This window comes from Urocampus carinirostris, chromosome 20, assembly GCF_059441175.1.
Source record: "Urocampus carinirostris isolate Australia breed hairy pipefish chromosome 20, RoL_Ucar_1.0, whole genome shotgun sequence".
Classification (NCBI taxonomy): Eukaryota; Metazoa; Chordata; class Actinopteri; order Syngnathiformes; family Syngnathidae; genus Urocampus; species Urocampus carinirostris.
Window position 1 is genome coordinate 13,776,921 of NC_142368.1, and position 27,425 is coordinate 13,804,345.

Genomic DNA, 27,425 nt, shown 5'->3' on the forward strand with positions numbered 1-27,425 from the left:
AACAGTGAGCAACCATAATCCCAAGTGTGGCAAGATAATTCATTATCAAACATGTCCAAAACTTGACATCACGTTACATTTTGCGGAGTTTCCGGCAATGCAAAATGATTTTTCTCTTTTGAATGAATTGACTCATGTACTATTGCAAATGTTGTACGGCCTACTAACGTTGTTTGTTCTTACAATTATTTCACAAGATATCCATTTCTTTTTATTTCCCGATATATTTTGTCGCATAATATTAACATTTTGGGGGGCTTATTTAGTCGGTTGCACGATACACAACTGTATTTAATCACATTTTTGAGTGGAAGTACAATGTTGGCAACAAGATTGACTTGGTATCATTGGAAATTATTTGAATTGAACACAAACTTTTTCTTCTTTTTCCCTGTTTTTTTTTCTACTTTTTAAAATTCCTTTTAAAAAAATCTCATTGTGTTTTTTTTCCCTAGCTGTTACTTTTGTCTTTTTGTTCTCTATTTACTTTTTTTCCATTGTTTTTTTCTTTGCTTTGTTTTCTGGCTTTTTTCCTTTTTTTTCCTCTTCCTTTTGTTTCTTTTTTCTCAGCTTTTCACTACTTATTAATTTTGGTATTTTTTTCTTTTTTGTTCTATTCCCCCTTCCTTTAAGTCATTTTGTGCATAATTTTACATAATAGTTGGTCATGTTGGGATTAAAGAAGCAAAAGCAACCTGAAGAGCCGTTTAGGACCCAAAAGAGCCGGTTCCTTTTAGTGAGCTGAGCCGAAGAAGCCCGCTCTCGAAAAACTCTACTGACTTTACTCAACTTCGTTCTACTTCGACCTTGACTTCAACATACCGCATTTAGAACACAGCGTCAGGGGAACCCGTGTATTTTTACCTTCATGCAGCGTAACTTTGACTTAATTCGCTTCTTAATTAGCAATTTCGAGCCCTGTTTTTTGTGAGCTGGCTGGATTTTCTTGTGCCCGGAAAAGCTCTAAGCAGTGCGCAATTGCGCATACACGCAGCTTAGAGGGAACATTGGACAGGACCCAATAGCGTTCGTTTTACTCAGTTTTATTGAGAAAGAGAGCAGTTCTCGCTTCCACGATCCAAAGATCGTTGTTCACAGTTAGCTGATGGCTGAAACGCGGAAGTGGCACTTCCGTGTCGTGCGAGGATAGTTGTAGAAAGTGGGAAGACAGGTCGATGGCCGGGACGGAGGAGCAAGGGTGGTAACGAGTCCAGAAAAAAGGTAGGCGACAGGTATCAGGCAGGAAACGGGGCAAAACAGGTCGATGGCCGGGACGGAGGAGCCAGGCAGAAACGGGTCCAGAAACAGGTCGGCAACAGGTATCAGGCAGGAGAAAACAGTTCAGGAGAATGTCGGATAGTACCGAGCTTGCCTAGCTGAAAGCATAGGTTCGCAGACAGTTTGACAGCTTCCTCTTGGAAGACGGGGGTTTAAAAAGGGTCAGGGAACCAATCAGTGACCAGGGCTGTTGGTACCAACGGGGCAGTCGCATGTGCCCCGAATCAGTAATCATGACAGATAGTAGAGGTCATTCGTAGAAAATAGGTCATATGGGAGGGACTCGATGTAGAGTTGCTGCTCCTGCGGGTTGAGAGGACCCAGTTGAGGTGGCTCGAGTATTTTATAAGGATGCCTCCTGGACACTTCCCTCTGGATCTTGATTTTAATCAGATTATGAGATCATGATCTCAAAATGTAAAACGATCTACTGTATCCCTTGTCTTTATGTGACAATTTCAAATCGTACAGAACTTAAAGAAGATCGTTAAAGAAAAAGTGAAAAGATGGTCTTCTACACTGGTCCAGTGCCTGGTAATATTTGTATCCAATTTCTTCATGTCATCTTGAATGGCTCTGATCTCATACAACTAAAAGATCTTGAGATTGTCTTTGGTCTGCAATATCTACTCATTAACTTATCTTTCGTGGTCTGGCTCAAAAAGTTGAAAGACAATTTGATTGTTTACTTTGGTCTACTTGTCTACACTGGTCCAGTTAAAAAAATAATAACTTTCGGATCGTCTACTTTTGTCTGGTACAAGAAACTGAGGTTGTTAGATCATCTACTGTGTCTTGCAGTGTCTACTCCTCTAGTTTGGTCAGGCTCCGAAAATTGAAAGATAGTTCGTGCAGACCAAAGGAGATGATCAGTCTACTCATCTAATCTGGTCTGGCACAAAAACGGAAAGATTGTTATTTCGTCTACTCTAGTCTGGTACAATAAATTGAGGTTGTTAGATCATCTACTGTGTTTTGCAGTGTCTACTCCTCTAGTTTGGTCAGGCTCCGAAAATTGAAAGATTGTAAGGCCAGACCAAAGGAGATGATCAGTCTACTCATCTAATCTGGTCTGGCACAAAAAACAGAAAGATTGTTAGATCGTCTACTCTAGTCCGGTACAATAAATTTAGTTTGTTAGATCATCTAATGTATCTTGCGGTGACTACTCCTCTAGTTTGGTCAGGCTCTGAAAATTAAATGGTTAGTGAAGACCAAAGGAGATGATCAGTCTACTCATCTAATCTGGTCTGGCACAAAAAACGGAAAGATTGTTAGATCATCTATTCTAGTCTGGTACAATAAATTGAGGTTGTTAGATCATCTACTGTGTTTGGCAGTGTCTACTCATCGAGTTTGGTCAGGCTCCGAAAATTGAAAAATCGTTAGTGCTGACCAAAGAAGATGATCAGTCTATTCATTTAATCCGGTCTGGCACAAAAAACCTAAAGATTGTTAGATCGTCTACTCTAGTCTGGTACAATAAATTTAGGTTGTTAGCTCATCTAATGTATTTTGCAGTGTCTACTCCTCTAGTTTAGTCAGGCTTTGGAAATTGAAAGATCGTTAGTGCAGACCAAAGGAGATGATCAGTCTACTCATCTAATCTGGTCTGGCACAAAAACGGAAAGATTGTTAGATCGTCTACTCCGGTCTGGGAAAAAAAAAACCCAACAACAACGGATTGTTTGATCATTTACTCCGGTCTACACTGTCTACTCATATACTCTGGTCTGGTTCAAACAAAAATTGAAAGATAGATAGATGGATAGATAGATACTTTAGATCTGTAACTGTGGTCTATACCGTCTACTCGCATACCCTGGCCTGGCTCTAAAAACTGAAAGATAGTTTTATTGTCAATTCTTGTCTGGAACATCTACTCTGGCGCAAAAATTGAAAGAGTTTTAGATAGTGTCCTCTGGTCTGGCCTGGATTTAGATCAAATTTCCACCAACACAGCGTTTTGCTGGTTAGCTTCGATTTAGCCGCTAGCATCACATTTGCGCTATTTAAATTAAATCCTGTCTAGAAATTAGATACATTTTTAAAACATTCCAATTTTTCACAGTTATTGTGATAATCGTCCAATTTTTTCCTCTGGAAAATAGTAATTTGATTAAAATAATAAAACAGCAACATGAACCTTTTGCAATAACAAAACTGAAATAGCCTCTCTTGACCTAGTTTCTTGATGCTAAAACCACCGAAGCTACCGTATTTTCCACACTATAAGGCCCACCGGGTTATAGGGCGCACCCCCAAAAAATAGTTTTTGGTCCTATATTTTCCAAACATAAGGCGCACCGGATGATAAGGCGCTACAATGGTAACGTCGACAAAACAGTCAGATAGTTCAGTCCAACTTATTACCCCCTTAATATTCCGAAAGCTTGCAAAAACGCAAATACGTGTCTCAGACATGTACGGAAACAGTGTCCGTACGATGTCACTCAAGTGCATCGTTCCAAATATCATTCGGAAGGTTAAAGTCTTGGGATTCAAGAAATGCCAAACATTTCTTTGTTTCCACTTTATTTTTTGCTGCCAACTGTGTGGACAGCAAAGTAAGAATGTTATTGTGCAGGGAAACGGGGTTCTTTACTGCGCATATGACAATAAACACTTTGAATTGAATTTACCGTATTTTCCGCACTATAAGGCGCACCGGGTTACAGGGCGCACCCCGAAAAAATAGTTTTTGGTCCTATTTTTGACATACATAAGACGCACCGGATTATAAGGCGCTACAATGGGAACGTCGACAAAACAGTCAGATAGTTCAGTCCAACTTATTACCCCTTTAATATTCCCAAAGCTTGCAAAGATGCAAATATGTGTCGAGAACACGTGCAGATGCGGTGTCTGTACGATGTCACTCAAATGCATCGTTCCATCATTTGGAAGGTTAAAGTCTTGGGATTCAAGAAATGCCAACCATTCCTTAGTTTCTGTTTTCTTTTTCGCTCGCAACTTTACCGTGCATATGACAATAAACACTTGGAATTGAGTTTAATTTAAAAATAGACACTCCATTATCTGCACCGCTTATCACAGAAACCTCGAGTTTAGTCTGAAACAAGATATAGCCAGAGTAGCTCACCGAAGCCGTGGTCCTCTTATATCCGTGAGTGTAGTAAATCCAGGAAAATAAAATATTTACAAATACAGTATAGTAAAAAATGCTTTCTGTATGCCGTCAGCCACGTGCTATACACATTCATCTTTTTTGGCCAATTGCAGGCTTTGTTTTGCCGTTCAAGCCAATGCCAGCCTGTAAATGATAAAAAGGATCCGCCTCTTGACCTCCGAATAACTTTAGCCAATAGTGACTGATTCAAATGATGATTGACACATTGGTTAGGAAATGAAACGCCGGTATATAAATCCCAGCATACACCGCGGACGACTTGGCCTTCGGGGGAAAATCTAGTCGGCGGCCGCTTGCCTTAGTTGCAAGACTTTGGGACTTAATATTGATCCATATATAAGGCGCACTGTATTATAAGGCGCATGGTCAGCTTTTGAAAAAAATAAAGGCTTTTAGGTGTGCCTTATAGTGCGGAAAATACGGTAACTGTTTTTCAAGCCCTTTTCTATTACCAGGAAAAAACGATTTCAAACATTTAAAAAATGTTTTCCTCCTCTTTCCCAATTCCGACGATCGTTTCGAATCCAAAACGATTTGCGGCACAATTAACGACATTCGATCGCCGAGCTAACCCGCCTGTGAGATGCTAACCGCGCCTATTAGCGCCCGAAGCTAGTAGGCGTGAAATAGACGCCCACGCTGGGTCAATGTGCTCGGCGCGGCGGTATCGGACTTTTTCAGCGCGCCTTCTGATAAATGGGCGGAGTTAGAAGCACTTAAAGTGAATCATTTGATTAGTATTGGAATCGTTTTTTTTTTTTTCCTCGGCCAAGTCAAACTGGGCTTTGCTGTGAAGGCTTGTTGCCAATTTGGATCGTTTAGCCTTAAGTTCTTCTGGACTGCGAAAATAGTAACCGGGAAAAGAAAATTTATCTTCGAATCTGGCAGTCGTGAAGTGAAATTCCTGTATGGCAGGGGATATAAACCTATGCTAATGATTTGGGATTTTCTGTCAAGGCTTCGTGGCCATTTTGGATCGTTTAACCTCCGGTTCTTATGGACCATGAAGCAACCAGGAAACACAATTTAAAGGAAAATTCCGAGGCAACCCATTCAGATTTTTCTGGTCACAGCTTTTCTAGAATAATATTTTCAAAAGTTCCTGATACAGTAAATTCCGGACTATTTGCCGCTACTTTTTCCCCAAACTTGTGTTGCTACCATTAACTGCCCTGTCACAGGCACCATTTGGGATGAAAGTTATATTATTATTATTATTAGAGCTTTGAAAACTCTCTCGGTGTACCGTCTTTCTTTGTAAATATGTGTAACCCATGTATAATTTGTATTTGCAACTGTATATTTTTGTAATGTATTTATTTGTATTTATTTTAGACACATATTCTGATATGTTTTGCACGGGTGAATTAAAAAGGAGGGGCGAAACAAACGCGGGGTGCCGAGTTTAAGTGAGGACAGTTTAAGGTGAGGGACAGACAAAGAAAGAAGAGGGGGTAAAAAGTCGGTTAAGGAAAAAGGAGTTGCGTGAGTAAATGTGTTCATCTGATATATTTTTCAGACCCTTACCTTTGGAAATGTACACTTTTTTCCTTGGATTACTTTCAACGGGACCCGGACTCTGCAGGTCTGCATCAAACCTCAAGTACCGGTATCATTTTCCGTTCATTTTGCCGGCTGTGATTTTTGGACTGTGGACTTTAATGAAGGACATTTAGTTTCAATCGCGGGACTTGAAGTGGGGTTTGGTTTAATTTTGTGTTCGTGTTGCATTATTAAATACGGGCTTATATACAGGTGCGGCTTGTGTATGTACAAAATCGGTTTTCCTCTTAAAATGTGGTTGGTGCGGCTTATAATTAGGTGCGTTCTATAGTCCGAAATTTACGGTAAGCTGGTTGAGTGGAGTAGCGGGTGGATGCAGGGGTGAGACTGATTTCAAATTAAAACTGATTTAGAACAAGGATTGCCATGCCCTTACAGGACCACTTTGCTCAATCTATATGTGTGTGTACCTTCTTTGTATATCTGGATAATCACAAGCTATGCTTGCATGGTTATATTTTTGCTTCCCCCTTTAGCGTCACTGCAAATTTTGGGTCCCGTGGCTAAACAATTTTAAGTTTTTTATGCGATATTCCGAAGTTAATAAAAATAGAGAAGGGCATTGTGGGAGGCAGTTCAGCCATTAATTCATCGGCATCTTGACTCTTTAACAACGCAAACCAATAGCAGATCAGCATTTCATATAATGTCGACCAATAGAAGACAAGCGTTTCAGAGACATAAATTGTCATACGCACAAACTAAAAGTTAGATTTTTAAACGGGAGCAGAATATCTGTTGTTGTTGATGTTGTGTCATGTAGAAAATGCCGTAAAGAGGGGAGAAAAGCATGATTTTCCCCACCTTAAGTGATTATGTCGTAAGGCGGGGACGCTGTATCCCGGGGCTCTACTGTTCCTTCGAAATTTCTTTTCAGGAATCCACACAGATGGGTTGAAACAGGGGTGTAAAACTCATTTGAACTCAGGGGCCACACGATAGAACAAACATTCTGTCGGGGGCTGGACTAGTAGATTAAAGAGAAAGAAAAAGAGATATAAAGAAATAAAAGAAAGAGGGAGGGAAAATGAGAGGGGGCGGGACAAAGAAAGAAAAAGAGAGAGAGGGAGAGAGCGCGAGAAACAAAAGATAAACAGTCGTGAGAGAGGGGGAAAAGAAAGGGAGAGGAAGAAAGAAATTCAAAGAGAAATAGAAAGACAGAAGGAGAGAAAAGAGAAAAGAAAGCGCAAAGGGAGAAAGAGAAAAGAGAGAAAAGGAAGTTAGAGCAAAAGAGGTTAAAAGAGAGAGAAAGAGACAAAGAGCAAGAAAGGAAGAGAAAAAGAGAGACAGAGAGTGAAAGAGACACAGAGTGGTGGAAAAGAAAGAGAGAGAGAGAAAGGGAGAGAGAGAGAAATACAAGTACAGTGTCTTTGTTCGAGGCACCTGGCTTTGGCAACATCAAGTTGACATATTTCAACCTGTGGCTTGTTTTTCTCTTGCGCTTCTCTGAGTGTTGTCTCGCGGGCCAGATTCCATCCCTTAGCGGGCCTGATCTGGCCCGTGGGCCGCCTGATTGACACCTGTGGGTTAAAATAACCCCCACAAGAATGAACCGACTCATAGTAGGTTATAAATTATAAGACGTAGCATTGCAATACGTACCAAGGCGAAAAAGGAATGATTAATTGCTAGAGTTAATGAGAAGCTGAAAATTGAGATCACATTTCAGCTTAAAAGCAGGACAGATGATGTGTACCGTATTTTCACGACTATAAGGCGCACCGGGTTATAGGGCGCACCCCCCAAAAATAGTTTTTGGTCCTATATTTTCCATACATAAGGCGCACCGGATGATAAGGCGCTACAATGGGAACGTCGACAAAACAGTCAGATAGTTCAGTCCAACTTAACATTCCCAAAGCTTGCAAAGAAGCAAATACGTGTCGTAGACACGTGCGGATGCGGTGTCCGTACGATGTCAACAAACAAACATTTCTTAGTTTCCATTTTATTTTTTGCTGGCAACTGTGTGAACAGCAAAGTAAGAATTTGATTGTGCAGGGAAACGGGGTTCTTTACTGTGCATATGACAATAAACACTTTGAATTGAATTGAGTTTAAAAATAGACTCATCACAGCAACATCAAGATTGTTCTAAGACAAGATACCGGGAAAATATAAAGCCGCATAGCTCACCTAAGTTCTCTTGCAGCCATCATGCTCAATAATGATACGTAACCATGGTCTTCTTACAACCGTGAGTGTAGTAAATCCAGGAGAGTCAAATATTTACAAATAGAGAATAGTCAAAAATGTTTTCTCTATGCTGTAGTGCAACCCAACCAACGTGTGATTCACATTCATCTTTTTCGGCCAATTGCAGGCTTTGTTTTGCCGCTTCAGCCAATGCCAGCCTGTAAATGATGAAAAAGGATCCGCCCCTTGACCTCCGAATAACTTTAGCCAATAGTGATCGATTCAACTGATAATTGACACATCTTTTTTGGCCAATTGCAGGCTTTGTTTCGCCCCTTTAGCCTATGCGAGCCTGTAAATGCTAAAAAGGATCCGCCCCCTTTACCTCCGAATAACTTTAGCCAATAGTGACTGATTCAAATGACAATTGACACATTGGTCAGGAAATGAAACGCCGGTAAATAAATCCCAGCATACACCGCGGACGACTTCGCCTTCTGGGGAAAATCGAGTCGGTGGCTGCTTGCCTTAGTTGCACTGAATTATAAGGCGCATGGTCAGCTTTTGAAAAAAATAAAGGCTTTTAGGTGCGCCTTATAGTGCGGAAAATACGGTAAATGACGAGGAATTGGCAGTGAACCGAAATATGATGGAAATCTTTTCTGATTTTAGGAAGCCAAAGTGTGTAAAACAGCCAAGAGCAGTTCCATCGAACTTTCAAGTGTTTCTACATGGCAGCCCGAAGCGAGACGTTCCGATCCATCGCAGTCGATGCCGGGAATCGATACTCGCTGCTAATTCAGCACACAAGCGAGCCATCGGTCTTTCTGATCGATGAGGACCTCGCCACCTTCAAGTCCACTTGTTCTAAGGTGAGCTCGGAGTTTGCAGACAGAGGAAATGGCAAAAGCAATGTTCCCTGTGATTTTCCTTATGGGTCTGAGCGTTCACACGAAGTCGGTGAGCAACGCTTGAAACAACAGTGAGCAACGGCAATCCCAAGTGTGGCAACTAAGTCATTATCAAACATGTCCAAAACTTGACATTTTTCTGAGTTTCCGGCAATCTAAAATTATTTTTCTCTTTTGAATGAATTGACACATGTACTATTGTAAAGGTTGTACGGCCTACAAACGTCGTTTGTTCTTACAATTCTTACACAAGATATCCATTTCTTTCTATTTCCTGACATATTTTGTCGTATAATATTTATATTTATTATTTAGTTGGTTGTAAGATACAGAACTGTACTTTATCATATTTTTAGTGGAAGTGCAATGTTGGCAACAAGATTCACTTGATATGCAACACAAACCTTTTCTTATTTTTTCCGTGTTTTTCTTTCTTTTTTTAAAATTCCTTTGTGTTTATTTTTTCCGAGCTGTTTTTTTTTTCTTTTTGTTCTGTATTTACTTTTTTCCTTTGTTTCTTTTGTTTCTTTTTTTCAGGCTTTTTTCTAATTTTTTCTTTCTTTTTTCCCTTCCTTTTGTTTCTTTTTTTCTCATCTTATCTCTACTTTTTCATTTTGGTATTTTTTTCTTTTTTTTCTATTCCCCCTTTTAAGTCATTTTGTGCATAGTTTTACATAATATTTGGTCATGTTGGGATTAAAGAAGCAAAAACAACCCGAAGAGCCGTTTAGGACCCAAAAGAGTTGGTTCCTGTCAGTGAGCCGAGCCGAAGAAGCCGGTTCTCGACAAACTCTACTATACTATACTCCGTTCTCCTTCGACTCGTCTTCAAAATACGGCAGGGGAACCCGTGTATTTTTACCTTCATGGACTGTAACTTTGACTTAAGTCGCTTCTTAATAAGTAATTTTGAGCCCTCATTTTTGTGCGCTGGCTAGATTTTCTTGTGCGCAATTGCACACACGCGCAGCTTAGAGGGAACACTGCCCGTAAGGAAGTTCTTTACCTCATTCTGAGCCATAACTTATACATACGTTTCACGAGAAATTCTCCCTGAGGGCCAATACGCCACAATATGTTTGTTTTTTTTCTTTTTAAACTATTCTAAAGGCTTAGACGCTGCTGATCAGTAAGTATCAAGCCTCTGGAAACGATTTCAGTACGATAAATCACCACTAGATGGCAAGCAAGGGTGGCTTTGATCGGATCTTTGTCGGTACTCTTGGTGCCTTGTTTTGTTTCCTTTGTCCACTGACACGGTATGGCAGTGTATCAGTGACCCCAATGCTGACTGAGGAGACAATATATTCCTCATGCCATGAGGCTCTTTAACTCCACCCAGGGGAGTTAAAGCCCACATGAAACCCCACCCCCACATTTGCATATTACCCTATTTTTATGACAGTGTGTATTTTCTGTAGCACTATTTAGATACTCTATATCAACACGTTATATTGGGTATTTTTCTATTCTGGACTCAGGAGGTAGAGAGCTCGTCTTGGGATCAAGAGATTGCAGGTTCGATTCCCAGCTCATTTGTGTTACTTGAGTGTCCTTGGGTAAGACACTGAACCCCTAATACCCCCAATAAGCAGGTTAGCACCTTACATGGCTGCACGGCCGCTATTGGGAAATGTGAAGCACACTGTAAAGTGCTTTGAGAAGTCTTGACTTTTCAGTCATTTGACTTCACATTGAGATCCCCACCTCAGAACAGATTCGTGCGGTATCCCAGGGGTCTATGGTACAAGGTTTTGGCCCAACTCCAGAATTATTGCCTTTTTTCTTATTTGTTTCCACTCCCCACGAAGAAAAAATTGGAGACGTTACGTCGGAGACTAATGAAGGCTGACTGGGTGAAAGAGCAGAAGAGCGCCGGGGAGTTTGCCCGGCTCCATCCCCTCCAGGGAATCACAAAAGACCTTGGAGCTGAAGAGATCACGGCCCTGCCAATCCCCGATACCCTTTGAAAAGGACACACATTGTCTGGCCTGTGCTCTGAGGTCTGGAAAATAAGCATTCCGTGGGGCAATTTGAGCTGTTGTGAGGAAAGAAAAAAGAGATCTGAGGATATTCGCTTGACACTGGCAGATTATGAAAACCCACCAGCTGGGTAAGCTGCTGTCTCATTGTATGGATGAAATCAAGCAGAAGGTTAACTTTAATGGTCATTCAGATGTTTCTGGGGAAAATGTATTTGCTGAAATTTGGGAAAAGAAACTCCAGGAGAAGAAAATGGTGCAGCATCCAGACCTCCATACTTACAGTGGCAGATTTAGTGTTCCTACACCAAGTTGTAATGGATCCAACTGGATTTTAAGTTGTTTTTGGATCGTAGTTTGCCAGAACTATGGACCAGGCAGTTCCAAGAGTCCTGAGCAGTTTTTTAAGACCGTACTTAGTCTTTCTATCGTCTCCTTCGAAGGATTCTTAGAGTATTCTGTGCTCCATTAAAAAACATGCTTGATATCTCCACAAATACATAAAGGTTCTTACTGATAACATGTAAAAAGAACAATTATGTGAGTCTTAAAGGTCTCTCTTTGTATGGATGAACTCAAGCATAAGGATCGTTTTATGGTGGATCTGATGTTCTGAGGAAAACTTACTTATTCAGCTGAAATTTGGTCGAATAAACTTGAGTGGAAGGAAATGGTGTAGCAGGTTCTCCTGCTGGACCTCCACACTTACAGTGGCAGTGTTCCTACACCAAGGTGTAATGGATCCAACTGGATTTTAAGTTGTTTTTGGATCGTAGCTTGGCAGACCTATGACCCAAACTAACCCAGGCAATTCCAGGACTGGAAGTCCTGAGCAGTTTTTTAAGACCTTATCTAGTCTATGTTCCCTGGAAAGACTCTTAGATTATCTGTGCTCCTTTAAAAAAACATGCTTGATATCTCCACCTCTACATAACGTTTCTTACTGAACATGTAAAAAGAACAATTATTTGAGTCTTAAAGGTCTCTCCTTGTATGGATGAACTCAAGCATTCAGCTGAAATTTGGTCGAATAAACTTCAGTGGAAGGAAATGGTGTAGCAGGTTCTCCTGCTGGACCTCCGAATATACAGTAGCAGATTTAGTGTTTTAGATCCAACAGTTTTTAGGTTGTTTTTGGAACCTAGCTTGGCAGAACTTTCCTCAACAAAACCTACCCCAGGCAGTTGCAGGACTGGAAGCTCTACGTAGGTGTCGAAAGACCTTATCTGGCTTTTCTATGTTCCTGAAAAGGATTCTTGGAGTATGCTTTGCTTCATTTTTGCTTGATATCTCCATCTCTACGTAAAGGTTCTTATTGAGAACTTGGAGAAGAACAATCATGTGAGACTGGAGGGTGAGTTTTGAGCTTGTCGCTTTGTATGGATGACATCAACTATGAGGTTCGCATAAAGTTCAGCCGAATAAGTCACATAGGTAGAAGTGTTTTTAGAAGTTACACCTGTTTTAAACAGTCACCACCATCTTCTCAACGCCTGCCTGAGGTGGCCTCTTTTGGTATTAAGAGTCTGAGGGTAAAAGACAACTCTGTTGTTCCGTTTTTGGTAACTAAGGTTTCTCATTTGTCGTCCACAATGAATCAATGCCATTGTGTTGGACTGCCTTCACTTATCAGCTTCAATTCAACCTGACTCAATGGTCTCATGATGCCAAATTGCTCCCGGACTGCTTTGAGGACAAAACTAGAACAATCCATTAATTTCTTCTGCTTAGCCAGCAGCCTCAACAGTGAAGCCCAGACCTCCTGAACCATATTGTACAACTCATCCGATAAGACCCCGAGGCATTCCTGGAGCGCCCTAGAGACATGTCTCTCCAACAGGTCCTGGGTCGTCCCTAGGTCTATTCTGGATTGAGTTGCGGAGGCGGGAGCTTCAACGGGGAAAGTCCAGACCTCTTGAACCACTTTGTCCAGATCATTAATAGCATCCTGAGGAATTGCTAGGCCACCCTAGAGACTTATGTCTCCCCAACAGGTCCTGGGTCATCCCCAGGTCTATTCTGGATTGGGTTCTGGAGGCAGGAGCCTCAACTCGGGAAGTTCAGACCTCCTGAACCACTTTGTCCAGATCATTTAATAGCATCCTGAAGAATTCCTAGGCCACCCTAGAGACGTATGTCTCCCCAACAGGTCCTGGGTCGTCCCTAGGTCTATTCTACTCTATAGCATACGAGTAACCTAAACTTCTTATATGTAATAACTTGTGAAGCCCTTAGAGACTAATTGTGATTAAGGGCTATACAAATAAAAATGACTTGACTTGACTTATTCTGGATTGGGTTGTGGAGGCAGGAGCCTCAACTGGGGAAGTTCAGACCTCCTGAACCACTTTGTCCAGATCATTTAATAGCATCCTGAGGAATTCCTAGCTGATGTGGGGTCAGTTTGCAGAAGCAGGCGACTGAACAAGGTGGTCCAGACATCATGAACCTTCAAGTATTAGCAGGGACTACAAGAACTGGGTAATCCTTCTTTCCATTTTTCAAAAGAGAACATTCTTTTTTCATTTCTTGAAATTTTCATACTAAAGACGTCAAAACACTTCGGTATTTAGATCCCAATGACGGATCGTCAGCTTGGGTTTATATTCCTCTGAGTTTTTATTATCCCGTATATTTAGACGGATAATTAAAGACATTCGGAGATCCAGTCCTCATCAACAGGCCGTTTATATTCAGCGACTAATCAGAGAATGTTTTTCTCCAAATGCAATTGAGCCGCATCGCTTGTACGAAATGCGTTGTCGAGGAGATTTGGGCTTGATTAAGCCTCTTCTTGGGAGTTTTACGCCTCAATTGTTTCAGATGATTCAAATTTTTTCTTTGTAAACTATAGTATTGTCCCGGGATACGAAATGAATCACTTCTGAGGAGGAGAGCGCCAAAAGAATGTCATCTAATGAGGTATAGAAACCTATACTAGTTAATGCTATCAGAGCCCTTGGTATTCCAGATAAAAACAATAAAATAACACATTAGTAATATACATGTTTATGATTAAATAGCTTTACAAATAAATATACATGTCAAGAAAAATTCAATTGTATTTATCTTTGGTATGACGTGACTTGAGCTGCTCCAATGGAGTAGCGGGTGGATGCAGAGGGGGACTCAGATCAAAACTGATTCTAAAATTAAACTTGCCAATATTTCATGGTCTGTAATTGCTTCGGTTATTTTTAAAAAATAGTCCTGATTGTTAATTTGTTTATGACCTTCTTCGAATTTCTTGATAATTGCAAACTTGGCTCACATGCTTATCATGTTTTTGCTTCTAACTTTTAGCTTTAGTGCGTGCTTTCAGTCTCATAAGCAATAAATACAGTACAACTTGCATAGTATTTATGAAGCACAGAAGATTCTATTAATCTTGCCGATACGAAATGGGAATCTTCACAAACCAATAGCAGACCAGAGTCTTAAAAGACGTCGACCAATAGCCGACAGGCATCTTAGAGACTTAACTCGTCTGATACACAAATTGAATTTTGTACATTTTGGGGCTTGCTAAATAGATTTGTTATGCAGTGTTTTGTAAAAAAAAATGCTTTAAAGGGGGGTTAATTAAAAGGTGGGGTTTTTGTATCCCAAGGGGTTTTCTGTACTGTACTCGATAACGCCACATTGCTAATTATAGAATAGCTTATACCGAAAAATCCTCTTTTTTTGTTATTGAAACAAATTTTAAATGTAATGTTTGCATTGTTGAACAGAAATGCCAAAATGTGTGGGAAAAACAACAAAATTAAAGAAAAAATATAGTAAAAAGATAAAAAAAAAATCAATATTTGGATTAATTCTAACTGGATATTTTTGGATGTTGAACTAGATTAATTTAAAAACATTGAAATAAAGAGATTAATTTTTGAAATTTGATTTTCTTCAATATGCCTATTAAAAGAGCGCATTCTTAGAACACAAAAAAAACTGTATAAATTGTATTTTTCTTTCTTCTTTTTTAGTCACGAAATACATTTTATCGGAATTTTTGGACTGTTAATTCAAGTCATGTTTATTTGTGACGCCCTTAATCACAAAGAGTCTCAAAGGGCTGCACAGACCACAGATTATTGCAAACTACAGACTATTATTACCCCATCCCCTGATCTAAAACCTACACAAGGGCAAGGGAAAACTCAAAAAACTCATTCGAGTCAAGTCATGTTTATTTGTGACGCCTTTGATCACAAAGAGTCTCAAAGGGCTGCACAGACCATAGATTATTGCAAACTACAGACTATTATGACTCCATCCTCTGATGAACCACGAGAGGACAGCTCCTGAGAGACCAATCCATTTTTCCAACCGTTCTAGTAGGATATTGTGGCGCACTGTGTCAAAAGCAGCACTAAGATCCAGCAGCAGCAAAAGTGATGAAGCGCCAGAATCCATTGACATTAGGAGATCATTTGTTACCTTGATCAGAGCTGTCTCAGTAGAGTGGTTAGCCCTGAATCCTGATTGCATGGATTCAAAAAGGTTATTCTCCGATATGAAAGCATTCAGCTGCTGTGCCACTACTCTTTCGAGTACTTTAGAGAGGAAAGGTAGGTTTGACACAGGTCTGTAATTACTTAATATTTCTGGATCAAGGTTGGGTCGTTTCAGTGTGGGTTTAATAACGGCGGACTTAAAAGCTGCTGGAACTACACCTGAGGAGTAAACAAATTACTAGAACTGCCTTCTTCCATCTTCGCAACATTGCTAAAATCCGTTCAATACTGTCTCAGTCTGATGCGGAAACATTAATTCATGCATTTGTTACCTCCCGTCTCGATTACTGCAATGCACTACTCTCCGGTCTCCCGAAGTCCAGAATCAAGTCTCTTCAGCTAGTACAAAATGCCGCAGCGAGGCTCTTAACCAGGACAAAAAAGTACGATCACATAACACCGATTTTGGCTAACCTGCATTGGCTCCCAGTTAGCCAAAGATGTGACTTCAAAGTTCTCTTAGTATTGTACAAAATCATACATGGACTTGCTCCCTCTTATCTTTCAGATCTGATCTGCCACTATGTCCCGGGCCGAAGCCTACGATCTGAGAGTGCTGGTCTTCTGATGATCCCGAGAGCAAAGAAGTCTTCTGCTGGTTCGAGAGCGTTCTCCATCCGGGCACCGGTGCTGTGGAATGCTCTTCCCCCTGAGATTCGATCTGCAACCTCAGTGGAAATGTTTAAATCTAAACTTAAAACTCACTTCTACTCCATTGCATACGAATAACCTACTCCTCTTGTCGGTTGAAAATAGTTTGTGTAATATAGTGTAACAATCTGTGAAGCCCTTTGAGACTCTTCGTGATTTAGGGCTATACAAATAAAAATGACTTGACTTGACTTGACTTGATCTAAAACCTACACAAGGGCAAGGGAAAACTCAAAAAACTCATTCGAGTCAAGTCATGTTTATTTGTGACGCCTTTGATCACAAAGAGTCTCAAAGGGCTGCACAGACCATAGATTATTGCAAACTACAGACTATTATGACTCCATCCTCTGATCTAAAACCTACATGAGGGCAAGGAAAAACTCAAAAACCTCAACATGAGGAAAATGAAGAAACCTTGAGAAGAGTCCACACAGGAGGTAATCCCCCGAGGAAGATTCGGGGAGTTGGTTTCGGGGTACAAGGATATGAAAGAAAATATGGTAAAATGATAAAGATTTGAGGGATTTTCTGGATTTCATTCTTATCATTTTTAAAGAACATTAAAAAAATCGAATTATTTTTTGAATATTTGAATATTTTTACACTTTTTAAAAATTGTTCGATTTTTAAAAAAATATATTTTTCTGATCAATGGAATCATGTGTGTTAGGGGGAGGGAATTAAATTGATGTACATTGTTAGAACTATTAAAATGTACCGTTCACCAAATTATTCGAATTAGTTATCTGACTCCATTAACCAACCATAACTCTGAAGCTCATAAGAAAAAGTTATCGGACACTCTGAGAAGTTGCCATAAAGTTGCCTGCCCCATTTTTCACAACTTGAAACACAGACGACTCATTGCGAAAAAACTCATTGTTGCTAAGTATTAAGGATTGATAATCAGAATATATAACAGAACACTTTGAAATTAAGTTTGTTATAAATCTACTTATAACATTCATTGCATATATATAATAATAATAATAATAATAATTTCCTTGTATTGTCATTCTGTGTAACAATGTACACAGAACGAAATGTCGATTGCACCTGACCCGTTGTAGCGAGCCGATGCAGCCGCAGCCAACAGAGGGCGCCACCGACCACTTTTTAAGTCTTAGGAATGACTCGGCCGGGGCGCGAACCACCGACCTCCCAGTCTCAATATATATACCAGCTCAGTAGCCTAGATGGTAGGGCGCCCGCTTTGAGACTGGGAGGTCGCTGGTTCGCGCCTCGGCCGAGTCATACCTAAGACTTATAACATTGGTAAAATGGCGGCGCCCTCTGTTGGCTGCGGCTGCATTGGCTCGCTACAACGGGTCAGGTGTATCGACATTTCGTTCTAACAAAGAATGACAATACAAAGGAAATTATTATTATTATTAATTATATATATATATATATATATATATATATATATATATATATATATAGTGTGAGCAAGACTACACAACTTAAAGAGAGTTTTTACCCTACCGCTATTTGTATGTTCAAAGGGAATTGATTAGGTTATCATGTATAATATCATTATGCCAACGGCATTCCTCCGACCTATTCTACTTTAGTCTAGTTATTTACATATTCTTTCTTTTTAAACTATTCTATATACCGTATTTTCCGCACTATAAGGCGCACCGGGCTATAGGGCGCACCCCCAAAAAATGGTTTTTGGTCCTAGATTTTCCATACATAAGGCGCACCGGATTATAAGGCGCTACAATGGGAACGTGGACAAAACAGTCAGATGGTTCAGTCCAACTTATTACCCCCTTAACATTCCCAAAGCTTGCAAAGAAGCAAATACGTCTCTCAGACATGTACGGAAACGGTGTCTGTACGATGTCACCAAACAAACATTTCTTAGTTTCCATTTTATTTTTTGCTGGCAACTGTGTGGACAGCAAAGTAAGCATTTGATTGTGCAGGGAAACGGGGTTCTTTACAATGCATATGACAATAAACACTTTGAATTGATTTTAGTCTAAAAAGAGACTTATCACAGAAACTTCAAGATCGTTCTAAAACAAGATACCGGGAAAATATAAAGCCGCATGGCTCACCTAAGTTCTCTTGAACCCTTCACGTAACCATGGTCTTCTTAATACCGTGAGTGTAGTAAATCCAGGAGAGTAAAATATTTACAAATACAGAATAGTAAAATTGTTTTCTCTATGCCGTAGTGCAACCCAATGTGTGATTCACATTCATCTTTTTCGGCCAATTGCAGGCTTTGTTTCGCCCCTTTAGTCTATGCGAGCCTATAAATGATAAAAAGGATCCGCCCCCTTTACCTCCGAATAGCCAATAGTGACTGATTCAAATGATGATTGACACATTGGTTAGGAAATGACACGCCGGTATATAAATCCCAGCATACACCGCGGACGACTTCGCCTTCGGGGGAAAATCTAGTCGGCGGCTGCTAGCCTTAGTTGCAAGACTTTGCGACTTAATATTGATCCATAAATAAGGCGCACTGTATTATAAGGCGCATGGTCAGCTTTTGAAAAAAAAAAAAAAAAAAAAAGGCTTTTGGGTGCGCCTTATAGTGCGGAAAATACGGTAATTACCTTGTATTATACACTACAAGGTCCTTTTTACTCTATTCTTTTTATTCTTTTAAATCTATTATATTATCATTATTGAGAGTTTGCGTGTCAAATGATTTCTTGTATATATCATGTTTATGGTTTATACTGGCTGAATCAATAAATACAATACAATACAACACAATACATCGCTGCCATCAGTATGTACCTGTATTTACTCATCTTCGTTCCTGCGATATTTGCGTTGCGTCGTCGACTGCAAGCCACGTGAACTCCTCTTTCCACGATGCTTTTAATGTACGTTTACGTTTTGTAGCGTCATACAATTTCTTTAGCTTCTTTTGAATCTTTCTTCTTGGGCTGAAGTTTTGGCTTGATTCCTAACCACTTCTCCATTTTTCTTGTGTTCTCTGTGCGTCTTCTTTGGGAATTGATGTGCAAATGAGTGACCTTATAATGCTTTGGAAAGTCCGGAAGCACGAAATTATTCGGTGCAGGCTTCTGATTGGCTGCCGAGTATGCAAATTGCCAAACGAACCAAAATTCCGAAATTTCCAAACCGAAGGAAGATTTTGAATTCTGAATAAAGCAAACGTTTGATTTGAAAAAAATATATATATATTTTTTTAGTTTTCTTGAAAAAGTTGTCGGCCACTCGGGCAGAGATATTTTGTAAGTTGTACGTCCGACGTAAATGATGCACGCCCCGGGTAGTTCGGGCAGGCATTATTTCAGACACTGGAATCAGGTGTGTAAGAGGAGGTGATGGAATCCGCCCTGCATATTTTAGTCGAGGGCCAAATAAAGCATGCTGTCCATCGATTGATGAACGACATCATTAAGAGGGACCCTGTTTGATGGAAAAGCTTGGCAAAGTATGCTGTCTGTTTTGGCCCCTGCGAAGTTGTGGAACTCTCCTTGGAGCCTTGCTAGGTCGCTTACCTTGCTTGAGCATGCGAGGGAGCGCGCCTGCATGAGCTCGTACATGAGCTGTGTGCACGTGAATGTGTTTTGTGTGCATACTCGTGCATGTACTTTGTATACATGTGCTTTTTGTGCATGCTCCTATGTGTGTATCTCCTTTGCGTGTGCTTGCACTTGTGCTTTGTGTACATGTCTGACTCGTACACGTGCTTTGCGTACACGTTCGTACTTGTGCATGTGCTTTTTGTGCTCGGTCATACTCGTGCATATGCTTTGTGTGCTTGTGCTTAGGTACGTGCTCATACTTGTGCATGTGCTTTGTCTGTGCTTTTGTGCATGTGCCTTACGTACGTGTTCGTACTTGTGCATGTGCTTTTTGTGCTAACCCATACTTGTGTATATGCGTTGTGTGCTTGTGCTTAGGTACGCGCTCATACTCGTGCATGTGCTTTGTCAGTGCTTTTGTGCATGTGTCTTGTGTACATGCTCGTACTTGTGCATGTGCATTTTGTGCTAACCCATACTTGTGCATATGCTTTGTGTGCTTGTGCTTAGGTACGTGCGCCTACCTGTGCATGTGCTTTGTCTGTGCTTTTGTGCATGTGTCTTGTGTACATGCTCGCACTTGTGCATGTGCTTTTTGTGCTAACCCATACTCGTGTATATGCCTTGTGTGCTTGTGCTTAGGTACGTGCTCATACTCGTGCATGTGCTTTGTCTGTGCTTTTGTGCATGTGCCTTGTGTATGCTCGTACTTGTGCATGCGTCTTGCGTACGTGTTCGTACTTGTGCATGTGCTTTTTGTGCTAACCCATACTTGTGTATATGCTTTGTGTGCTTGTGCTTAGGTACGTGCTCATACTCGTGCATGTGCTTTGTCTGTGCTTTTGTGCATGTGCCTTGTGTATGCTCGTACTTGTGCATGTGTCTTGCGTACGTGTTCGTACTTGTGCATGTGCTTTTTGTGCTAACCCATACTTGTGCATGTGCTTTTTGTGCTAACCCATACTTGTGTATATGCTTTGTGTGCTTGTGCTTAGGTACGTGCTCATACTCGTGTATGTGCTTTGTCTGTGCTTTTGTACATGTGCCTTGTGTATGTTCGTACTTGTGCATGTGCCTTGCGTACGTGTTCGTACTTGTGCATGTGCTTTTTGTGCTAACCCATACTTGTGCATGTACTTTTTGTGCTAACCCGTATGGGTATATACTCGTGTATATGCTTTGTGTGCTTGTGCTTAGGTACGTGCTCATACTCGTGTATGTGCTTTGTCTGTGCTTTTGTACATGTGCCTTGTGTATGTTCGTACTTGTGCATGTGCCTTGCGTACGTGTTCGTACTTGTGCATGTGCTTTTTGTGCTAACCCATACTTGTGCATGTACTTTTTGTGCTAACCCGTATGGGTATATACTCGTGTATATGCTTTGTGTGCTTGTGCTTAGGTACGTGCTCATACTCGTGTATGTGCTTTGTCTGTGCTTTTGTATATGTGCCTTGTGTATGTTCGTACTTGTGCATGTGCCTTGCGTACGTGTTCGTACTTGTGCATGTGCTTTTTGTGCTAACCCATACTTGTGCATGTACTTTTTGTGCTAACCCGTATGGGTATATACTCGTGTATATACTTTGTGTGCTTGTGCTTAGGTACGTGCTCATACTCGTGTATGTGCTTTGTCTGTGCTTTTGTACATGTGCCTGGTGTATGCTCGTACTTGTGCATGTGCTTGTGCATTTGTTCTGTGTGCGTGGTAATACACGTGGTTCTGTGTGTGCTTGGGGATTTGTGAAGCGTGTGCCCCTGTGTATGTGTTTGCGTGTATTTGCGTGCATGCGGTTCCCGTGCTCGTACACGTACTTAATATGTGCTGGCGCCATCCCATCCTTAACAATGAACACAGTTTCAAGCTTGGGGGGAAACTGATTAAATGAGAGTGGCTCGCAGGCAATGACTGCAAGGTCAGAGAGACGAAACTGCTTTTGGCACCAACTTTCTTCACCGTTCCCCGGCAGAGGCGCAAACGGCCTCAGCCGTGGCGGAGGAAGGCGCAAAATTGAATTGTCGCTCTTCATTTCGTCGCCGGCGTGTCAGAAAGAAAATTAGCTCGGGACAATGGCAAGGGATTACCGTGATTATTTATTTTTTTCTCTTTGGCAGACAATTTACCGATAAGTGCACGGTCCGTTTGTTAAGTCCGCGCCATAAACACAAATTCGGAATTAAATTAAATAGAAATGTACAACTTTATTTTATTTTCATTGGTTTTTAACATGAAATGAAATGAAATGATCTGCATTTATATAGCGCTTTTCAAGTCAAGACTTCCCAAAGCGCTTTACAGTGTGCTTCACATTTCCCAATAGCGGCCGTGCAGCCATGTAAGGCGCTAACCTGCATATTGGGGGGATTAGCGGTTCAGTGTCTTACCCAAGGACACTTCGACATGTAACACGGAGGAGCCGGGATTCGAACTGCGATCTCTTGATCCCAAGACGAGTGCTCTACCTCCTGAGCCACTGCCGCCATGAATTCCGATGCCAAAATATAGTGAGAAAAAATATTGATAAACATAATTATGCACTGCTTTAAGACCAAATAAAAAAAAAACATAAAAACTAGTATGAAAATATTTAAATCGAGCAAAATTATATTTAAAAAAAGGTTAATTTGGTAATTAAATGTTCCTATTAATTCAACAAATCAATGTTCGTAAATGTATGAATTTCAAACTGTCAAGTCCAATGATCTATTTGAAAATAATAATTAGAAAGCTGATATAACACAAGTATATATGATATTAAAATTTAAATAAAATGTAAATAATTACGTTTTACACGACGATTAGTCTGGTAAAACTCAAATTACAATGATAGAAAATAATTGTACATGGCTTTTTCCAATTTAAAAAAACAAGCAAAAAGTGAAAAAATTTGTAAAAAATATGAAATGGATTAAAATAAAAATATCTAATTTGATATATTTTTTTAAAAAGTTTCTTTTAATATTGTCTTCAAATAATTTTAATGTTAGGAACAATCGAGAAAATACAAAAATCTGAATCTGAATCAATTTATTTAAAAAATTGCTATATATAGTGTTAAAATTATTTTACAACATATTCAAAAATGGAAAAAATATCACCATCTAAACATTTGAATTCAGCAAAATTATTTAAAAAAATAATGGATATTCAAATATTGTGTTAAAAATATATTACAAAGCATATGGTATTTCAAAAATAAATGCAATTTACATATTGTGTTAAAAATATGATATGAAGAAAAAAATTCCTACAAAATCATATTTAAATTCAGAAAATATTTTTTAAAATTGTTATTTATCTTTTTGTTTAAATTATTTTACAAAATAGAAAAAAACATGAAAAATAAATCCCAATAAAAATACTCAAACTGAGTAAATTATTTGAAAGAAATATATTTTTATACAGTTAAAAACATAATACAGAAAAACATTACTATAAATTATTTATATAGAGTAAAATTTGTTTTAAATATTTTTTTTTTTTTTATTAAAAAAATTGAGTGAAAAACAGGTGATTTATTGCATTAAAAATATATTCTTATTGTAATACATTTTATATCCTAATATTTAAATTAAAACTATTTTCAATTATTTATAGATTGTGATCAAATATATTCTGATGGAAAAAAATTAAAAATTATTGCAATTAAAAATATTTTATTCATTTAAGTGCAAGGGTGTTGCACTCAACCTAAACTTTAGTCTGAAAATATTTACTGTATTATCTGAATGGTAGACGACGATTGACTATTACCGTATTTTCCGCACTATAAGGCGCACCTAAAATCTTTTTTTTTTTTTTCTTTTAAGTTGACTGCGCCTTATAATCCATTGCGCCTTATATATGGATCAATATTGAGCCGCGACAGGTCTCGCAACCACTGACTCCATTTTTCGCGTAGAAGAAGTGCGCTGTGCATACTGGGAAATATTAAACAACGATTCTCTTTTATTTGTGCGTTTCTATAAAGACCCTGAAATGGCTCCTATTAAGAGACACGCTTACAACGCAGAGTTTAAACTCAAGGCGATCAGTCACGCAGTAGAACACGGAACTCACAGCAACTAATCAAACAAATAATAAATAATAAAACAGCTGTTTATTCATTTGGGGAATTAATGGAGTTGTGGAAAGCTTGTTTGTTATCTATTAATAAAGTTTGACTGACCTATCTGACTGTTTTGTTGTTATTCCCTTTAGCGCGGCACCATCTAATGGTTGCATAACGTAACTACAGCCTCTACTGTAGCGCCTTATAATGCGGTGCGCCTTATGTATGGAAAAAGTTTTAAAATATATCATTCATTGAAGGTGCGCCTATAACACGGTGCGCCTTATAGTGCGGAAAATACGGTATATTGAACAGAAAAGGCAGCAAATATTCTGAAGTAGCCACTATTCAGTAAGTCTGGGTTGTCTGTATTCCCTCTAGTGGACAAAAAAAAGTAACTTAATTTAGTTTTAATTACATGTTAATAGTAGTCTGTTTTCACTGTGCATGTTCTGGCTCCCCAAACGCATGTTTATCACCACCCCGTGACACATTGGATTAAAAAAGAACCCCAGAACATAAAACAGAAGATGCCTCGCTTTCTCTCTGCTTGCAGACCTTTTAGCGGCCAAAACCAACAAAGTTTATTGTGAGTACATGAATTTGGACGAGCCCAGACGGAAATTGCGGCCAGCGCCTATCAAACACGGCCAGAAAAAACAAAAGTCACCAGAAAGATTCTGGGAAAAGGAGTTTCGCATCCGTCGGGGGCCCGAAACTTCAAAGGCGACTCCTGAGCGTTCCAGATTTCGGACCACGCTCCAGATTTATGGCCAATTTGGACAAATTCACGGCAGCTCGGGGATTATCCCGTGTTGGTGTTTTTATTTGGTTTGTGCGCCTGGGGATGATTTAAAAAGCATGTACGCAATCTCGCAAATGAATGTTGTCAAGTGTAAAACGGACGAGCTGTTTACGGAGCTTTTTAACTCCCCTGAAAAGAAATTAAGAAGACTACTGGATAAAACACAGCTGTTGCAATAGCGGCCTGCCAAAGAAACAAAACTATGTTTATTTTCAAAAGGCTCAAAAGAATCTAAAGTCTACTCCCCAAAAATATAATGTAGTCTTGTGCGAATTGCGGTGTCAGTTTGTGCTGGTTAGCAGGTTAGGATGCTGTGCTAACAAGATATGGGAGAGTGGAATGTCTTTCTGGAAAGGAATTCTAGATCAACAAAACCAAATGTATTTTGTCCATTTTTGGGGTATTTTTTCATATACGGGTCAGCCCTTCTGTCTGCGAGTCATTTTGCTGAAATTGAATGTTGTTGTGGCCTGGATGAGGGGTAATGTCTTTCTAAGAAAAAATGCTGAATCAGCAAATCGAGAAGTGTTGTGTCTGTTTGTTTATTCTTTTCCTGCATTTTCCCCTTTAGAGTGTCTTATCTATATGCTTGTGAAATATTGTGATCCTGGCCAAATGTGTTCTGGTCTGGGTTGAGTGTAATGTCTTTCTGGGATACTTAATGAGTCAAAATAGGTAAAACAAGCGAAGACTGCTTTGTTCTATGTGTTTTGCGACGTCAAAAATTTACAAAAGTATTTAAAAATATGATTAGAACTCAATTTGTTTTTCTAAAATTTGCCAGAAAAAAACACTTGTAGAACAAAAACGGGCTATAATTATCGGTTTGGGAGATATTTCTCCTTGTTAGCTTAACATGCTAGCCCCAACTGCTAACCTACCCAAACTGCTAGGTGCTATTAGAGACTGGTTTGCGGCAAGAGGTGCGTTCACAGCTCCGAGAGTGTAGAGAACAAAAATGGGCTATAATTATCGGTTTGGGAGATATTTTTCCTTGTTAGCTTAACATGCTAGCCCAAACTGCTAACCTACCCAAACTGCTAGGTGCTATTAGAGACTGGTTTGCGGCAAGAGATGCGTTTACAGCTCCGAGAGTGTAGAGAACAAAAATGGGCTATAATTATTGGTTTGGGAGATATTTTTCCTTGTCAGCTTAACACGCTAGCCCAAACTGCTAACCTACCCAAACTGCTAGGTGCTATTAGAGACTGGTTTGCGGCAAGAGATGCGTTCACAGCTCCGAGAGTGTAGAGAACAAAAATGGGCTATAATTATTGGTTTGGGAGATATTTTTCCTTGTTAGCTTAACACGCTAGCCCAAACTGCTAACCTACCCAAACTGCTAGGTGCTATTAGAGACTGGTTTGCGGCAAGAGATGCGTTCACAGCTCCGAGAGTGTAGAGAACAAAAATGGGCTATAATTATTGGTTTGGGAGATATTTTTCCTTGTTAGCTTAACTTGCTAGCCCAAACTGCTAACTTACCCAAACTGCTAGGTGCTATTAGAGACTGGTTTGCGGCAAGTGGTGCGTTCACAGCTCCGAGAGCGTAGGAAATCTTATATATCAACAAACAACCGAAAACGAGATTCAGAACTTAACAGTTCTTTTTGCGTTTTCAAAATAAAAGTTGAAGCAGGTTTTGCACACACAATTTAAAGGACAGTAAAGTGTTGTCATCTGTTTTTCCCACCTAAAAGGCACGACAACTCATTTTATGAACATCGTTTGGTTTTATTTTGATTCAAAAACGATTTTTAATAAAAATAAGCCGTAATGATACCGGTGCCCTGTTAAAAACAGTCTTTCCCTCGTCGCGTTTATTCAGCTTCGCCCGATGTTTTTCCAGCTGTGCCACAAAAAGGCCCTCTGCTTCGTGTCCATTTTCGGGGGCCCGTCAACTGTCAGCGCCTTTTCACCACGGGGCCCCTTTTCCTCTGTCGGCTCCCTCGGGATCTTGTTCCCGTTTTAGGAGCAAAGCGGCTTTTTCTCTTTGCCGCTTCCTGCAAAAGCGCTGAGGGAAAGAAAGCAGGCTGATGCTAGCTTAGCCGCAGCTAGCCGATAGTTAAACGACCAATGAGGAGCCAATGAGTTAAATGACCGAAAAAACAGAATTTTTTTGGGAGAAAATTTCAGTAGACCCCCAGGATAGGGCGACCCCGCCTTACAATGTGTTCACTTTACAGATCTTTTCAGACCCTCTTTACAGCATGGACAATTAAATACCAGTGAATATAAAAAAACATTAAAAATAGAATCACCAAAGTGTATACTTATTAAAAAAAAATAGAATTTCTCCTTTATTCAGGATTTTATCAAATCTTGTAGCCACCAATATGATACCAGCTTCTGATACCACTAAGGTACCTGGTATCAACGGTTGTCATGGATACGGATGCCTTAAAATCTGGGCATCGATACCTTAAACAGAGCCGCTAGGGCAGGGATGTCAAACAGGCGGCCTGCGGGCCGGATTAGGCCCGGTAAGGGATTGAATCTGGCCCGCGAGACGCTGAGGGAAGCACAGGAGAAAAACGAACGGCAGGTTGAAATATCTACACTTGATGTTGCCGAAGCCAGGTGCCTCTCACAAACGCTGTACTTGTATTTCTCTCTCTCTCTCTCACACTCTCTTGCTTCTGCTCTCGTTCGCTCTCTCCCTCGCTCTCACTGTCTCTCTTGCTTTTGTCTCTCTTTTTCTTTCTCTTGCTTCTCTCTCTCTCTTTCTCTCTTGCTTTTTGCTTTCTCTCGCTTGCTTTCCGCTTTCTCTCTCACTCTCTTGCTCTTGCTTTCAGTCCCTTTCTCTCTCTCTGCTTCTCTCTCTCTCTCTCTCTCTTTCACTATCACTTTTCTCTCTG

General features: G+C 40.0%; 1 long non-coding RNA gene across 1 annotated transcript in view; it reads left to right on the top strand.

The window, feature by feature from the left end:
* The window catches only part of LOC148346307 (uncharacterized), a 530,417-nt gene that overhangs the window by 239,909 nt on the left and 263,083 nt on the right, over window positions 1–27,425 (top strand). Inside the window, exon 4 of the long non-coding RNA XR_015848223.1 lies at window positions 8,801–9,000. This is a non-coding gene — a long non-coding RNA (uncharacterized LOC148346307). The remainder of the gene's footprint in view (window positions 1–8,800; window positions 9,001–27,425) is intronic.